Source organism: Adiantum capillus-veneris, chromosome 11 (assembly GCF_014529385.1).
Source record: "Adiantum capillus-veneris isolate H3 chromosome 11, ASM1452938v2, whole genome shotgun sequence".
NCBI classification, from domain to species: Eukaryota; Viridiplantae; Streptophyta; class Polypodiopsida; order Polypodiales; family Pteridaceae; genus Adiantum; species Adiantum capillus-veneris.
The window spans coordinates 54,745,914-54,764,953 of record NC_140941.1 but is presented as its reverse complement, the minus strand read 5'-3'; positions in this window follow the sequence as shown (position 1 = coordinate 54,764,953).

The following is a 19,040-nucleotide window of genomic DNA, read 5'->3' as shown; positions in this document are numbered from 1 at the left end:
CTATCCATGTAGGATCTCACATGAGATATAAGGCCAATGAAAGAAATGAAATGAACTTTGTGCAAAACCATAACCGCACCAACTTAAAAGCATAACTATAACAAACTTAATTTTGCAAAACCATAACCAAATTAAAACCATAACCGGCCATAACCACTTTGATCAAAACCATAATGCAGATAACCATAACCATAAACAAAATTAACAATAACCATAAGCATAACCAGAAAGTTAAACATAACCATAAACAAAACCTGAACCATAACTATGTCTATACAAGAATAGGAGAAATAACCATGTCTATAAAATGACAATGACAATAACCATAACCATAAGAAAAAAAATAACTGTCTGAATAATAACCATAACCATATATGTCTATACAAAAAAGAGACACAGAAGCGTGTCTGTGTCTCACAAAGCATATATATGAAATCCGGTCCACTGATGACAAGGCGTCACAACTTGCACATAGGACAACTCACAAAATTAGTATTGATAGTACTTCACATATACTTACTTAATTAAATCAACTTATACATATTAACGTCTCACCTCAAGCGATCAGCGAGACTCTAAGGCCTCCCAGTCTACAGGCTCTCCTGAAGCATCAAGATCATTCAATACTTCATAGATACCTCTGCGATATCCATCTGACTCCTCCTGGCGTGTCGGGGCTCAATGCATCGCAAGATTCTGTGTTTATACAAAAATCAAAGTAATAAGAATACATGATTCATCGCGTTTTAAAAAACGCCATAGTTAAGATTCGATTTTAGAAACTCACAAACTCATAGAAAAAGGTGTCGAAGCCTCTACTACCAAGATGAGATGTCCTCCTGGTCACCTGTCGTATGTGCACGGCCTCACACTGCTGTCTGAACCGTGTGTCCGTTGTCCGCTCATCCTCCCTGATCTGCAGCCACATCTCGTGTGGGATGCCCGAAGGCTTAGGCGAGCCGGTCCTGAAAGCCTTCCGAACTGCATCTCCTCGATGTTTTGCGGTGTCCCGTGCAACACCCTTGATCCACCTCCTCGGAATAGCCTTTGAACTCGGAGTAGGCTGGTACTCTCTCACGATGGTCTCCACTATGTACTGACTTTGTCCTCATCCTGCTCAAGCCAAGGTGTCAAAATGCTGGTCGAAAACTACAGCTCCGCAAGCTGGCGAATCCGCTTTCTCATCTCAGTCCCGACTCTATCCATGTCAACAGAACCATCTGCCCGTACAGTATAGAGCTTGGAGGCACTAGGATCGTGTGCCCCCCCCCAAGGTGTCTGAGGTGTGCCAAGAGGTGTGTCAAGAGGTGTGCCTGGGTAGGACGGGGGTCGTGAGCGAAGAGGGGTCGAAGCATCTGTGGACCCTCCTCCACAGCCACCACCACCTCCACCTGACGATCGTCGAGATCAGCGAGTGCGTTGTGCTACGGAGATGAGGAAGTACCCGCCTCGCCCCACCTCTAGGTGTGGAAGCGGCCGTGATGGGAGAAGCAGGCGTCGTACGCGTAGGCGTCCCCCCCCTATAGGCGTCCCCCCCCCCCCCCCCCCCTAGGTGTCCCCCCGTAGGCGTCAGACCCTCGGGTGTGAAGCCCGGAGGCGTAGTACCCATGCCTCTGGCTACCCAATACCTAGAAGCCTCTACCATCTGAGCAGGCGTCATCCGTGTGACGAAGCCCATGAATGCATCTGCACTCATAGAAGCGGGATCTGGAAACTGGTCTGCCATACTAAAGTCCTGCACAAAGAAAGTAAAATAAAGCGTCAGAACACAGTTGTTTAAATTAACTTTAAGCTTAATTTTAAATCAATGTCTTCACACAAACACTTACAGGCCTAGGCCTCGACGAGTGAGGCATCATCGATAAGATCTTGCACCGTATCATCATCTATCTCTAATTGCAAACATAACTCTGCCCCAACTCGTTCTGGAAGATTGTCTTCATCCATTGCATCTTCATCTACAAGTGTCAATTTTGCCTAGTCTGCGTCATCCCTCGTATATCTATCAGCTTCCTCTGCAATACCTTCGTCCATCTCATCTAATGTCACAGTAGTATGGACATCGTCTGACTGACTTTCCTCCAGGAACTCTTGCCCTTCAAATACTTGTTTATTTCATGGAGCAACCTGAACCACAAACCACCATTGTCGCTCTCGAGGGTCCGGTACAAAGACTACTTGCTCGCAATGTTTGGGGAGAGCAAATGTGTCGCTCGCATCTATCCAAACCTTTGTAGAATCTATTTGCACAAGTTTGTTTCCATCTCTGCGTACCATTGCATTGCGACCAGAAGTAATCACCTTGAACCACTTCACATCCAACAAAAACATCTCAAACCGCCTGAAGCTTACTTTCAGGATATCTGACACCAGACCACAGTAATCCAGGTTGCTAGTGCTCTCATTCGTGTCTCTAGCACTGGCCCTGCTCTTTTGCATGAAACTAACCATTACCCCACTGTCAAACGTGTTTCTTCTGTTGTCAATTTGTTGTGTTCTGAAATGCTTTCCATGCGACCACAGTGCCATGTATGTATGATACTTCCAGTCACATCCAATAGCCAGCTCTTCCTCTTCTAGAGATATGGGTTCTCCGATCTGTCGAGCTGCTCTCACTGTCTTGTCCAACCATGCCATTGTAGGGAATTCAGATAGAGGAGCGAGATAGTCTAGCAAGGGTAAGCCTCTAGTCGTTTGGCTTCACCTAAAATCCTGTCGCTCCCTATTGCGTCTCTCTTTCTCTTCTTCGTACCTTTCAAGCCATTTTTTCATCGGCGTTGAATTTAGTATATAGCTAAGTACCCGCATAGCAACCTGCTAATGTGAGCGATGAGGCCGACAAGAAAAGACTGGAGATACTGATAGCATACAGAGTACGGGGTGAGTGCTAGCCAAATAGAGAAGAGAACTTACACGCTTCTACCTTAGGAGTATCATCGACTGTGGATAACTTAGAATCACGATTTACAGGGCGAGATAAAGGAGATCATTATTTTATGCTATTTTTGTGATACTAGTTTTGACAGATTAATTTCTTAGAGTTTTAGATTCTTGTCTGGTGGTGGTTCCAGTATCTCCCCGGAGTAGATTAGGGAGTGAGGGCTATTTTGTGGTTGAGCTTGGCTGTACCTGAGGTAGACATACTTTCTCGGTGGTTCAGTCCATGGTGTTTCCCACCCGGTAGGCTACAGAACTTCATGATCTTTTCTCGCATGGAGTCGTTCATTTTCTTCGGCACCCCTTGCCCTTGCGGCTCCTCTCCCACCAGTCTTGCATCCTCCTCATCGCTCCACAGTCGAGGCATTTCTGGGTCAGAAACGGATAGAAATTCGGTCATCAATACAAGAGACTCTTGCACCAGCCATCCTTCTGCCATGCTCCCCTCTGGACACGCTTTTTGGCGAACAAAACCCTTAAGTGTTTTCATGAACCGCTCTAGAAAGAGCATCCAACGGCTGTGGACTGTACCTGCCACTGCAACCTCATCTACTACATGGACGAGCAAGTGCATTTGGATAGTTAGGCAGCTCGTGGGTAGATACTTTTCAATCATGCAAACTGCCTCAATGGAGTTAGCCCTTGCGACTACAATAGATTCGTCCCGTATCTCCTTGGAAGAGATCCACCGCACTAGCTCTGAAATCTTGTATATGCAAGTCCCCACTTCCTCCGTTAAATACCCCTTGATCGCAATTGGAAGAATGAATTTCAAGAACTTATGCCAGTCGTGCGATTTCAGTCCTGACAGTTGATCATCACGGGTGAATGCTGTCTTGAGACATCGCATATATCCTGTTGGCGTCTTGAACTCTGAAATCACCCTTTTAACTTGTCGCTCTTCGTTTTTTAGCAATACCCATGGCGCTCTTGAAAGTTTTGTTTGGCCAGCTGCATTGGTGAAAGGCCACAGCTCTGGCATCTTTCCAACTGACTGCAAATCATCTCGTGAAGCTCGATTGTCTTTCATTCCCATGATTGTGTTCCAAAGGAGCTCTCCCACATTCTTGACTATTTGCATTGGATCCAACAAATGGTTAATTAGTAGATCACCCCAGTACGGCAATGTATGGAGAATGGAAAAACGTTTCATTCCTGGAACAGGTTGCCCCTCATGTTGCTCCCATCGGCGACGCCACTCTTGTACATGCATAGGACGACATTCGACACCACCAAGCTAACCTTTGCGCAAGTGATGGCCATCTGGAAGATAACGGTGGTGGCCTTGATAAATTGTCTTTCGAAGAGAGGCAGAATAACACACATCCAAAGACTGCCGGCAAATTGGACATGCATTGTATCCCGAAGTTGTTAGCCCTGCATATATTAAAGCATGAATTAGGCCAAGGCAAAGTGCTTGCGAATAGCGAGAATTTTATAAATCAAGAACCATTACCAGAAGCTTCTCCGTATCCTGGCCAATCATGCATAGTCCACATAAGAAGTCCATGGATCCTTGCATGTTGTTCTCCTACTAGTTCAACCGCATCTGCTATGTCGATCCCATGCCATAACTCCTGGAGCTCGTCCACTAGTGGAGCTAGATAAACATCCATGTTTTTGGCCTTGAACTTACCAGGTACAATCAAGCTTAATATCAAATGACCCTTCTTGATTGCAAGCCACGGCAGGAGGTTGTAATTGATAAGGCACACAGGCCAAGTGCTCCATGACGAGCTTCTCAAGCCAAATGGATTGACTCCATCCATTGCCATGCCCAAACGCAAATTGCGTGGCTCACTCTTAAAATGTGGCCAGGTATCTTCAATGTGCCTCCAGGCCTTTGAATCAGTGGGCACCCTAAATGTTGCGTCAGTGGATCTATTCGTAGAATGCCACCGCATCAACTTTGCAATGAAACCACAACGAAACATGCTTTTTATCCTAGGAATAATAGAGAAATTCCGCAACACTTTAGCTGGCACTGTCTCGCCAACTGCATCTTGTTTGTAGCGCATTGCTCCGTACTTAGTACATGACAGACAATCTGCGAATTCATTGCGAAAAAGAATGCAATCATTTGGACATGCATGAATCTTGTTGTAGTCCAAGCCAACTGAGGTCAATAGTTGCTTTGCGTCTGGCCTGGAGGGGGGCATTTCATTGCCAGCCGGGAGAAGTTGTTCCCACAACAACCTCTTTAAGCCACATTAAATTAAAAATCTCTCCAAGCACGTCACCGTTGCAATTGGAAAATCTCTTTTGTAAATTACGTACCTAAACAAAACAGTGACCACCCGTACACTGACTGAAGATTCAAAAACGCCAGACAAGTACGAAGCGTCGATATTTTGGCACCTTCATAAATTGGTTGACGTGCCAACTTCCTCAACATGTCTTCAGGAGATAGGCGCACGACTTCTGGTGTTGCTTCGTTAGCGTTCTCCTTGCTTGTCTGGAAGAAGGCATCCAGCATCTCCTCCATGCCGTCGTCTTCTGTCTGTAAGTCCTTTTCTGCTTCCATCCTTGGCTCTATATTGGTCGGACCTTCACACATAATCCTTTTTCTCTCTCTCTCAGATGTAGGTGCTATGTCGCGAAAATCAATGCCCGTTCCTTAGGAGTCGTATCGTAGATTCTGTACAGTTTCTTTAGCAAACTCTCTGTACTTGTGCACATGCTCATTACATATCCTACGCTTGCGCAGGATTTGATACTTGCAGAGCGTGCACGAGCATGCAATCTTTTCCTCCATGTTAGTTGATGACGTTGCCATCTACAATGATTATGAATGTTGTTTTAATATATATACTCCTCACAATGTAAACTACCTCGCATTCTCTAGTCCTGCCCAATCTCCGTACACCTCGGTCCAGAGGTGTACGGAGATCAGGACCATCGGGTCAAAATCTCGTCTTTATTGGTCAAATCCTATATGGGTAGACAAATACGTGCACTCCCAGGTGTACATGGCAATGCATGTAGCGGGCAAAACCCCTTTGCCTCTTTTAGTTCCATAGTTTCTTCTCGAGGGAAAGAGAGAGAGAGATAGAGAGAGTTTCTGTCCTTTTCACACATGCAATTGGTCAGCCAACCTAACTCTTTCTCTCTCTCTTTCTCTATCTACTATCTATCTCTCGCTCTCTCTCTCTCTCTCTCTCTCTCTCTCTCTCTCTCTCTATATATATATATATATATATATATATATATATATATATATATATATATATATATATATATATATATATATATATCACTCTCTATCTCTTTATTTCTCTCTCTCTCTGTCTACATACCCTATCTCTCATTCTTTCTCTCTCGATATCACTCTCGCTATCTCCCTTTCTCTCTCTCTCGATCTCGATATCTCCCTCTCTCTCTCTCTCTCTCTCTCTCTCTCTCTCTCTCTCTCTCTCTCTTTTTCTTTTTTTCTCTCTCTCTCTCTCTCTCTCTCTCTCTCCACTCTCTCTCTCTCTCTCTCTCTCTCTCTCTCTCTCTCTCTCTCTCTCTCTCTCTCTCTCTCTCTCTCTCTCTCTCTCTCTCTCTAGCCTCAATCGAAGAGCACGAAGTCCTCTACGCATTGATGTAAAGATAGAAATTTTCAGAGTTATGGAAGGCGTTTCTGTAGCAGCATTTTCGAAGTGAACAGGTTCAACAAAATTGATTCTCATCTCCTATTTTACATACAATGTCTTCCGGCACTCGCAAGGGTTCTTCTTCTTCAACAAGGTCCACAACCATTGTGGAAAATGATCCAAAATCTCCTAAGTGTGGAGATAGCAACACAACCACCCAACCAATGACATCGGAAACCATGATCATGGCGTACTTGGTATCATTGCAAGAGACCGTAAACAAACAAGGCGAAGACTTACGAGCACTTGCAATGGAGAATGGCACACTAAGGGTACTTGTGGTTGAGAATGAGAATCTCAAGGGGACACTTGAGATGCAAACAACACGTTTGATGCAACTTGAAGAGGAAGTCAAGGAATGTAAACGCTCTCTTGTGGATGCTTTGAAGGATCGGATGAGCAAAGTAGAGCATGACCATGTATTGAAAGAGGAGAAATTTGACACTATGAGCCGGGATGTATGCGACATGAAAAATGTATGCACAAACAAGTCTTGGGCTGATGTATGTGGTAGCAATGTGGTTTCTAATTCCTCACTCATGCAAGCTATGGTTCAAACAAAGAATGTTGAGAATGTGGATGTGGAGGAGTTGAAGGAATGGGAGCGACGTTCCAAGAACATTGTTATTCGTGGAATTCCCGAAGAGAAGTTAGAGACACCTCCTTCTCTTGCCATTGTTATTGAAGATTTCTTCAAAACCCACTTTGGCATGTCCGGAGTTATGGTCTATGGAGCACATAGAGTGGGGAAGCAAGGAGCTTCTCGCTCGGGAGAACGGCCAATTGTATGCACCATGCCGGATGAGACCAAGCGAAAGATTATCCTTGATAACAGTTGGATCTATTTGAGGGATACAAAATTTTTTGTATGTGAAGATCGCACTATTAAGCAACAAAATATGCGTCGCAAGGCATATGAGGAAAAGAATAATAAAAACAAGGAGATCTCTCATGAAGAAAATGTGCCCAAGGAGGAGGCAAGTCTCTCAAGCAAATAGGGATACGTGACCTATGAGACCGAGTTACAATTGAAAATATGCTTTTGGAATTGTAATGGATACCCATGGAATGCGGGGTTGGCATTGATGAACTAACAAGCAAAGCCGATGTTGTACTTCTTGTTGAAACTTGGGAGCATGATACACAAAGGATTAACGGCTTGGAGGATTACAATGTACATTCATTGATGTGGTCAAAGAATCTCAAGCAACTAAGAGGACAAGGAGGGTTAGCATGTATGGTTAAGAAAGGATTGGAAGATTTTGTATCAATTGTGAAAGATGACAAGTACAAACGTTATGTATGGCTAAAAATTATGACACCAAAACGAGCACCCATTTTTGTAGCCGGTTGCTACATTCCTCATCATGATTCTCCCTTTTATGCTTGCATGGATAGAGATCAACCATTTTCTGATTTGGAAGAGGACATTGCTTATTTCAAAGGTGAAGGTGATGTTATTGTATTTGGGGATATGAATGCTCGCACAAAAACATTGCAACATGATACTCAACAATTTGATATGCCATACATTTCAAGGGAGTTGGAGGAAGTTCACTTGTATGATCGTACTTCAATGGATGAGAAAGAGCCGGATCACTATGGAAAGTTACTTTTACACATGTGTAATAGCACGGGTATGCTCATTGCCAATGGTGTATCTTTGTGGAGTGGAACCAATGGATTTACATGTAGGAGACATAATGGGGATAGTGTGATTGACTATATGCTACTCTCTGAAGCCATCATGTATCGCATAAAGAGTTTTATGTTTGGTCAATGGACCCAGGAATCCGACCATCGCACCTTATGTATTGACCTTTCATGTGGAGAAGCAACTAAGCATGATAATCTCAGCCAAAGGAAAGAGAAGTTATCACTATGTATGGATTTCAAACGGGCACCAATGTACATTGAAATGGTTGAGCAAAAATTATGGATGACAAAGCTTCAATGTGATGCACCATTGAAAACTAAATGGAAAGCTTTCAAGAAAGCTATTTGTTCTTGTGCGGAAGAATGCTTTGCCATAAAGCATCTCCATGGTATCAACAAAGATAGATCACGCAAAAGGTGGTTTGATAAAGAATGTCAAGATGCTCGAAAGTCCTTGATAAAGCTTGATGCAACTATGGACAAAGACAACTATCAAAGTCATTTGCATACATACGAGGCATTGATTCAAAAGAAGAGAAGAAAATGGGAAGTAAAGCAACAAGAATTTCAAGTCCAAGAAAAGGCACATGCATGTGGAAGATTTTGGAGAAACTTGAGAGGCAAGCGGGTTGAGAATTTTGGTAACTTGAGTCTAGTGGATATGTACACACATTGTAGGCAATTATATGAGCAAGCAAATACTGAAAAAATGCCATTTTATGGTTCACTCCCATGTATGCCGTCTTTTTTTACTATTGAGGATGTATGCGGTGGGCTTGAAAAGTTAGCCACTCGCAAAGCGGGAGATCTTCAAGGTATCAAGCCGGAGATGATCAAATGGACGGGAGATTTTACCCATGAGTGGATGTGTGATATGTTCAACCTTGCACTTCAACATGGTATGCCTTATGATTGGAGTACTAATTGGGTTAAGCCTTTGCATAAAGGAGGGGATGTAAGAATGTAAGCAACTACCGGACTATAATAATTGGGTCTCTTATGGCAAAGTTGTTTGGGTGCATAATGGAGATGAAATTGAGTGATTGGGCTGAAGAGAATGACAAGCGTGCAAAGGGACAAGCGGGTTTTCGTCGATGCCATAGCACCATTGATCATCTTGTCACTCTTCGTGTTCTCATGGAGGAAAGTCGGTTGAAAGGCAAGCAATTGTATTGTTGTTTTGTGGACTTTAAGAAAGCCTTTGATATGATTCCACGTAACAATTTGTGGAGAAGGATGGAAGAACTCCAAGTGCCAAGTGAGTTTATGCTTGCGGTTTCTCGAATCTATAAGAAGGTGATTTGTCAATTGCGCATGGGAAGAGAAATTTCAGAAATTTTTGTAAGCACTATTGGGGTTAAACAAGGATGTCCATTGTCACCAACTCTCTTTGGTCTATGCATCGATCAATTGGAACAAATGGTACTTGACTTTATGCAAGAAGAAGGCATTGAAGAGGTCACTATTTGCAATGCGGTAATCATGCTTTTGTTGTATGCGGATGATGTAGTGCTTCTAGCACACACTTTAGAAGATGCACAAAAGCTTATGGTTGTCCTTGAGAACTTTTGCTTGCATAGTGGGCTGATTGTAAATGAATCCAAAACAAAGGTTATGCTTGTGAAAACCAACCATAAGGAGAAGCCATGCATTGTGTACAACAACGAGACACTTGAAGTTGTTGAGAGCTTTAAGTACCTTGGCCTTGAGGTTCCATCCAATCACAAGTGGCATGAATGTGCTATGCATCGTTTGGAAGCGGGAAAGAGAGCATATTATGCATTGGAGAACATGTGTAATGCGGGAAACATCAAGTGTTGGGTTCTCAAGAAGTATCTTTTTGATGCATTGGTGACACCGGTTCTTCTTTATGGAGTTGAAGTGTGGGGCGGGAGCATCTCAAAGTCTACTTGGAAAGAGTTTGAGAATGTCCAAAAGCATTTTCTTACAGACTTTCTCCAAGTTAAGACACAAACACCATATATGCTCCTACTTCTTGAGTCGGGATCTCTTCCAATTGAGGTTATGGGCATGGAAAGGGTTGTGGAGTACATGATAAAGATGCGTCAAAACCCCTCACATCGACTTCCTACAATTGCATGGGAAGCAAGCAAAAAAGTTCAAAAGACGCATAAAAGCAAGATCTTGAGCACGGGATGGATGCAAGACATAAAGAAGTGGTTTGGGAGATGGGATGCATTACACTTGCTACATGATGCTTCAATTGACTCTCAAGTGAATGAAGCTTTTCTACAACGCCAATGTATTACGGCTTGGGAGAAATCTGGTGGGTCACGCTTCATACATTACACCACCTATATTGCCCCCAACTACAAAACCATGTTCTTCGCTGAGAGAGGAAACCGTACTCACACTTACATGCTTGAGCCTATTCCCTTGTCCGCGATACGCACTATCGCAGCAATTCGGCTTAGCTCCCATTTTCTTCGATGCGAGATAGGGCGTTGGGGCAATGGAGAAGAGTCAAATCGATTGTGCACATTATGCTCACTGCAAGTTCGAGAGTCTGAGTACCACACACTACTAGAGTGCTCAGCTTTTGAGACCTACACACTTTCCTCTCCCAGCCAAAGTGTGGGCTCCCCATTGCGACTCTCATCACTACAATTTTGGAGCATCGAGAGTCACTCATGAGCCATACACATACTACATCACATGTAACTTTGGTCCCATAGGTCATATTTGACCTCCGAGGACGATAATAAAATCTATCTATCTATCTATCTCTCTCTCTCTCTCTCTCTCTCTCTCTCTCTCTCTCTCTCTCTCTCTCTCTCTCTCTCTCTCTCTCTATATATATATATATATATATATATATATATATATATATATATATATATATATATATATATATATATATATATCACTCTCTCTCTCTCTCTCTCTCTCTCTCTCTCTCTCTCTCTCTCTATTCCCTATCTCTCTCTATATATATATATAGATATCACTCAGAGAGAGAGAGAGAGAAAGAGAGTGATATCTATATATATATAGAGAGAGAGATAGGGAATAGAGAGAGAGAGAGAGAAAGAGAGTGATATATATATATATATCACTCTCTCTCTCTCTCTCTCTCTCTCTATTCCCTATCTTTTTCTCTCTCCCTATTTCCCTATCTCTCTCTCTGTCTCGCTCTCCACTTCCCTATCTCTCTCTCTCTCTCTCTCTCTCTCTCTCTCTCTCTATATATATATATATATATATATATATATATATATATATATATCACTCTCTCTCTCTCTCTCTCTCTCTCTCTGTGTGTGTGTGTGTGTGTGTCTCGCTCTCCATCTCTCTCTCTCTCTCTCTCTCTCTCTCTCTCTCTCTCTCTCTCTCTCTCTCTCTCTCTCTCTCTCTCTCTCTCTCTCTCTCTCTCTCTCTCTCTCTCTCTCTATCTATCTATCTACTTCCCTATCTCTCTACGTACAAATCGAACGAGCGACTGAGCTAGGGAGATCCAGACGCCCATGACTGCGGAGGCCAGACTACACAACATCGATAGAGGCTGCATCAGACGATCCAGGTCACTTTGGCTCGACATGCACAACGCCCGGTCAGACTACTGACCATGGAGGAGATTGATGAGGTCCGCCAGTGACAACAGATGCTGGATCTCCTATGATCTACCTATCCCAGCTAGCTATTTTAGCTGCTTAGTCCACACCCAACAGTTTAGGATTCCATAATATTTTATTTTGTCATTTTGTCATCTTGTTATTCTGACTATGTATCAGATCTACCACATTGTAACTTTCTGGTCTCATAGGTCACTTTGGCCTTTTGAAGAGTTAATATAACATTTCATTTCATTTCTTTCTTTAATTTTAATTTTTTACGCAAACCATAATTTTCTCTCTCTCTCTCTCTCTCTCTCTCTCTCTCTCTCTCTCTCTCTCTCTCTCTAGTTTTAATTTCCTATGCACATTTTTCTCTCTCTATCTCTCTCTTTAATTTCCTACACACACACACCTCTCTCTCTCTCTCTCTCTCTCTCTCTCTCTCTCTCTCTCTCTCTCTCTCTCTCTCTCTCTCTCCCCTACACACACACACCGCTCTCTCTTTCTCTTTCCTACACACACACACACCGCTCTCTCTCTTTCTCTCTCTCTCTTACACAAACACACACACACACCGCTCTCTCTCTCTCTCTCTCTCTCTCTCTCTCTCTCTCTCTCTCTCTCTCTCTCTCTCTCTCTCTCTCTCTCTCTCTATCTATCTCTTTCCTACACACACACACACACACGATGTGGAGAGAGAGAGAGAGAGAGAGAGAGACAGGGGTTCGGGGGGGGGGGGGGGGGGGGGGGGGGGTGCCATAATACTTGTTGCGCAGGTTTCGACCAAGATCTGAGTGCACGCGTTGAGGGCAAAAATGGCCCCTATGCGTGGGTTCGCCTTTTTTTCCCCCAATTTTTGTAGCGTCGATATGTATGTCGATATGCGCGTCAATATAGGTGTGGAAAATTTTGCCTTTCTATGCGTATTTCCACCTCCATATCGACGCACTTATCGACGCGCATATTGACGGTGTGTAAGAATGTCGATATGGGCGTGGAAAGGTACGGGCGTCGATAAGTTTGGGTTATGTTGTAGTGGTCATAGCCCCAATCTTGAAATGTTTTGAGTTTATGCATGAATGGTTGTCCCTTTTGGCCATGCCTGTGGGTGCTATGGAGGGCAACATAAACCTTGGATGTAAGTGGATGTCTGCAACTAAGTGTACTATTGATTGGGGAACGGAGAGTATCACGACATAGAAACAAACTATCAATCCTGTCACTCAAGCAATAGTCCCTGAGTTATTTCCTCTTGAGGGAACACAGAATGGAACATTGCATATTCAAGAGGTTGAAACATCTATCCCTATAGCACAACCCTTTAGAGATTCAACTTCCCTGGCTGAAACAAAGAATGAGGTACCCAAGACTCAGCGTGATTTATCAAGGGCAACATACAAATGGGTCCCTAAAGCTTCGTTAACCACCACTTCCGATACTCAATCTAGTTCAAAACAAAAGCCTCGTAAGAGACGCCCCACTCGTCTCAAGAGATGCAAGAATATGTTGCGATGGGTTCCTAAATGACTATTGGAAGCCCAAGGCTACAATGATAGAAACGATCAAATCTGGATACCTAAACATACCTTGTGTTCTCCCCTGTCATCTACTAAAGATCCATGTAGGCCAAATCCTATAACTCCAAAATGATTCGAAGACCACAGAAAGGAAAAGATCATGGAATGCTACATAATCGTTACAGAGCTAGTGTTCCACCTAGCTCAGGAATTGAATGAAGCTTCCAGCTCTTCATGTAGTTCATCTACAAAAATACAAGCTTCAACACAACCTCCACCTACCATTGTACAAATCCACACAAACAAAAAAGACTTTGTACCTCCAATTATGAGCTCATTACCTGAAGCAACTCCTCAGGGAAGATCATGGGAGAGTACCTTACCACCCTTATACATTGATGAATCACCTAAGATGGCAAAGTACCATTGGTCAAAATCTTCGTCCATTACAACTTGGAACATTTGGTTTCAAAAGGTAACGACAACTTTCCAAAAGGTATAATCTATCCAAGGAAGGGGGGAATACTTACTAACAATCATTATTCGATTGCTTCCCTCTTAACCTTCCTCCCAGACCCTTTGACTTCCAAATATTAGGGAATGTATATATATAGTCCTATAAGAAAGCAAAAAAAAAAAAAGATGAAAACTGTAAATGAGCAAGAGCGACTATCAATGAGAATGCACCCTATCGGACCCAACACAGTCCAAATGCACCATGTCACATCAAGTAGCACAAGAAAACATGATTTAGAGACCTAACCAAATCTATATGTGTTTCCAAAGATGGCTAGTTCACCAGAGGCATGTGCTTCTATTTTTTAGGAAAGGTACCCTTTTTTTTTCAAGTGTTTCACATATGCTACCCTATACTTTCTTGTTAATGAGATTTGGTAGAGAGACTCGCATGTGAGAAAAATTTTGAGGAGTTAGAATGGCTAATATGTCTATGGACTACTAGTGACCCGTACCCAGTAACAAATGTTTCTCCTGTGACACATACCTATTCTTTTGCACAAGATGAGTATCCATGCATAGCAAGGTTCTTCATTAACACGTGTGCACACAAAGACGATGCAGAATCCGTGGAAGACTATGATCGAAAATGATTTTGTTTATCTAAATGATGAGGATAGAGGCCTAGCTTTAGGGAGGCAACCTGGTCTATATAATATCCTCTTTCCTTGATTCCATAAGTGATAACAGATAGATCGATTAGGGGTCTAGATTTTTATTTCCGCTTGTTTTCTAGGAGTTTTGGTCTTTTCACACTGGCATGCCTCGAGGTATAGTGCCTTGTTGCTTGATATTGTTGTGTAGACTTATATGGATATCCATCGACATGGATGAGGACATCTACTTCAACGAAATGAAAAACTCCATATCTCTATGTGTACTACTTTCCATGATTCATGATGGTGGATATTTATAACTGTTGATTGTGGTTTTTCATGGTTTGATTAAGTGCATTTAGTTATGTTTTGTTATCTAACATTATAGATATGTAATTTTGTCTTTGCTTAGGTTGATGAACTACGTTTAATCTTATGGATAAGCCTTGAGGTTAGGCAGCCGCGACTTTCGGTTAACTCATTTACTTGACCACTAGTCCTAGTTGGTAAAATTATATGGGTGTTTGAGACCCTTATGAGTGTTTTAGGCATAGAGAAGCTTACTCACTTCAACAACAAAAGGCACTAGTGAAAATACAAAGGACATGGAAGCAAAAAGAAAAAGTACCACAAAAGTAAAATCTTAAGCTGGAAGAGAAATTTAACTTGATTCGGGACCTCACTCACATGTATTGTCTACGGTACTAGAGCCCTCGAGGTTCACAGTGTGGGCGCTTTTCTTTGAAAAGCAAAAAGCCTCGGACATACAAAATAAGCACACAATAAATCATTTTAAATAAAAAAGAAAAAAAATGACATGAAAAAGACTTCCATTAAGCTTAAAGCGAAAACTTCAAGCTCTTGTTTGGAATTGTGAGGTTTAGTTGGCTAATCAAAGCTACAAGGCACAATTGGGGAATCTTGCATTTAGATAATCTTTCTAACCTCACTACTACTAGAGTAGTTGTTTTAACCTTAGCCATACCTACCTAATTGATAGATTCATCCATAAGCCCAAAACTCTTGGTTGATTAATTTCATCAAAGTGCAATTTATTCGTCCTTAATGGTATTAGAGCATTTCATAATTTCTTGCAATTATTCATGTCCTCATGTACTGTATATGTCCCTCATGCTTTATTTTCAAAAAGTTTCGCTTGCATACTCTGTGAATTTGTTGTGCAGACAATTACGGATGTTCTACCACTTTGACGAATGAGCTTCACCTCACTAGCTTCCGAGGACGGAATCTACATCAGGAAGGGGGATGTTAACCCATGATGCCACCACTATTATTTAGTGCATATGTTTAGTCATAGGTCGGGCTTGTTGGTCCAAGAGGTTTACAGTAAAAGGCTAGTGATCGTCAATGAAAGATGCACCAGACCCATTTAACGCTAACTGAAGAAATATGGATGTCCGTATGTGAAAAGGATGGCAAGCCCTAGATAAGGCTGTAAACTAGGGTTTTTCATTATTCTGAACGTGCAAACTCTGCTCTTGCTTCACTTTGGCTTGTGTGTGTGTGTGTGTGTGTGTGTGTGTGTGTGTGTGTGTGTGTGTGTGTGAGAGAGAGAGAGAGAGAGAGAGCATCGATGAGCACGGTGGCACGAACAAGGATGAGCAATGACGCGGTGGCTTCTTCTTCTTTGCACACACACGGAGTCCCTCGATGACAGATTTGTAGAAGGTGAGTGACATATCGCTTTGTATACGTAGAGCTTGTTTGCATTTGTCAAGTTATGTGCTTGTAGTCCTATGAATCACACGCGGCATATAGCAAGTCCCTAAGAGTAGACAAATATGTGCAATGTGCATCTTTTAATTTTTACAAACTTACAAGCATTTGCTATCATTCTAACATGCCGTTTTCATTTACAGCTAAGGGTCTATGAGAAAGCATTGGAGATACCATTTAAAATTTTAAGCTCTCAAAAGATTTGGCATTCGCCATTGAACTCAAAAAAATTCAAACTAGCAACTTTATAAATGTCTACATGCCTCACCGCTCCTCAAAACACAGCCAAACTTTTAGCGCCTTTCACTGAGCCAACAATTTCTAATTTATATCATTTCTACCATACACAGTCAACTAGCCCAACAAAATTCAATGTGCAACACAAAACAAACCTTTAAAAAGAATTCACTTCATAAAAACGGTTGAACCCAAGTACATTCATTATTCAGAAATTATCATTGCTAGACCACTGTTCAAACACAACTTGCTTGCACGGGGAACACCGCAAAAGATTGATAAACAAGCTTTTGTCAGCTCCGTGCATTGCCTTGCACGTTAGATCATTATCAAGTACCTTGTGTCAATCTATTGATGAAAAACTGATATATACATATATGTACTTATATTTCAACAACCAAGTATATACTATAAACTATCTTTATTTACAAAAAAAAGTTGAACCGCTAAGATCTCTTCTAGGGCACTAAAAAACTAGCTTCATCTTCACTTCCTGCAACTGGAACACTTTCAAGGCACTCAAAAATTGGCTTCATTTTTATCTTTTGACACCCCACGATGAGAGAAAACAAAACGTCAAGTGTAATACTTGATTTGACTCCTAGCGAAGTTAAAACATACAATTAAAAGCTACAAAAGATTATTGTTGAAATATCTTCTAAACAAATACACATGTTTGTCTCAACAAATAGTTAAACTACACTTCAAACCCTTCTTTTCAAGACATGTCATGAATGGCATTGCATGTCTCTATAAATCTTGGAGTACAAGTAACTTGCAGCCTAACAGAGTCGTCTCTTCAAATCATGTGGATTTAGATACTAATGAACTAGCAAACCACTCTAAACGGGATGAAAAAACACCCTGCATGTACACATTGTGAGACTTGGCAAAATGCAAGAGAACCGTTTTGATGTGTGGGAAATCTTTCACCAAAACCGAACAAGAATGTAGAACTCTCATTAACATCTATTTTGCATAGAGAAGTAAAACTTTGAAAACTTGTGCAGCTCCAATGTTATTCTCTATACCCACCCAAGTTTGCTGTCGTTTCAGAAAATGTGCGCGTCTGTCGCACGTGTCAATGCAAGGAACTTGTCGATACACTATGTGCGAGCCACAAATGGCTTCAAGCACACAACAAGCTTAAACTAATAAGCTCAAAGATGGCGATGGTGTGTCACTCACCGCTCTACGCTTGCTGTCGCGGAGGATTCCTTGCCGCAAAGAAGAGGAAGACATCGCTACGCCGCGCTCAACCGCCTCGTCGCTATCGTACCGCTGCAATTCTCTCTCTCTCTCTCTCTCTCTCTCTCTCTCTCTCTCTCTCTCACGCACACACAGACACACACAAGGAGATAAAGAAGAAGAAGATGGAGATGGGGCAAGAGCACTCTTCAATTGCACAAATGAGAGAATGAGTGAATTTTAGGTTTAGTTGACTTTTATATGAGCTTACCCCATTCACACTTGCGCGCCCATGCTTAGCCAACTAATCCCTTGAATATTCCAGTTAGAGTGCACCTCTCGTCGGCGATCACTCTTACCCTTTTCTTATTGGACCGACAAGCCCGGTACCTGACTCTACCAAATAAATAATACGACGTCCGTTGTAGGTGATAGGAATGTGCGTGAGGGTTAACATGCCCCCCTTCCTAATGTAGATTCCTTCCTCGGAAGCTATTGAGTTGAAGCTCGTTCATCGAGGTGGAAGAGCATCTGAGATGAATGTCCTTAGCCTTTTTTAGTCACTGCAAAATCAAACAACATTGGCATAGTAATTGCATTCTCATAAACAATTAAAACGCATATGCAGTTGTAGGCAGACAATTTGATTGATAACAGAATTTTAAACCATTTATCAGCAATAAACATTAAATTGCAATATAATCAAACGCATAAACAGTTGTAAAGGTAAAAAATTAAACAAGTATGGGGTCGCTAATTTAACGGTCGAAAGGCACTAAAGATCGACTATTAATACCATGGGCAAGCTTCTCAATTTTCTCTGGTCAATTAAGTTGTTTAATCGCGAGAGCCAAATATTTCATGTTCGAGGGCTAACTATAGGCTATACCTAGAAGACCTTGTAGTTAAGCTACGATAAAAGAAATTGCTCATGAAATCATCGCCTCCTTTTCTCTGACCCCCCCAAAGTCTTTTCAGAGTGATTCAATTTTGATGTGTGTGCTTATTTTGTATGCCTTGGGTTTTTTGCTTTTCAAGGAAAAGCGCCCACACTGGGAACCTCTAGGGCTCTATTACCATAGGCGATACATGTGAGTGGAGTACCAAATCAAGCTGAAGTTTCTCTTCCAACTTAATATTTTACATTGTAGCACTTTGATTATTTTTTTTTCTCGTTTTCAACATTTTAATTTTGTAACTTTGGGGGGTCATATAACACTATTACCCTCCCCCAGACTCATCACACTAGTAAACTCCCTTTATAATACTTAAGCTAAAGGTCAATAGGGACTAAGCCCACTAGAAAGCCCTAGTACATTTCACACAATGCTGCCTAAATCGGATTAAGAACCTAAGTAACCATTAATTATTAGGAAGGCATTCCCCATGGTATTAAGAGAAGATCTCTAACACCTAGCTTGGTCAAACTAGCTTAGTCGGACTGCT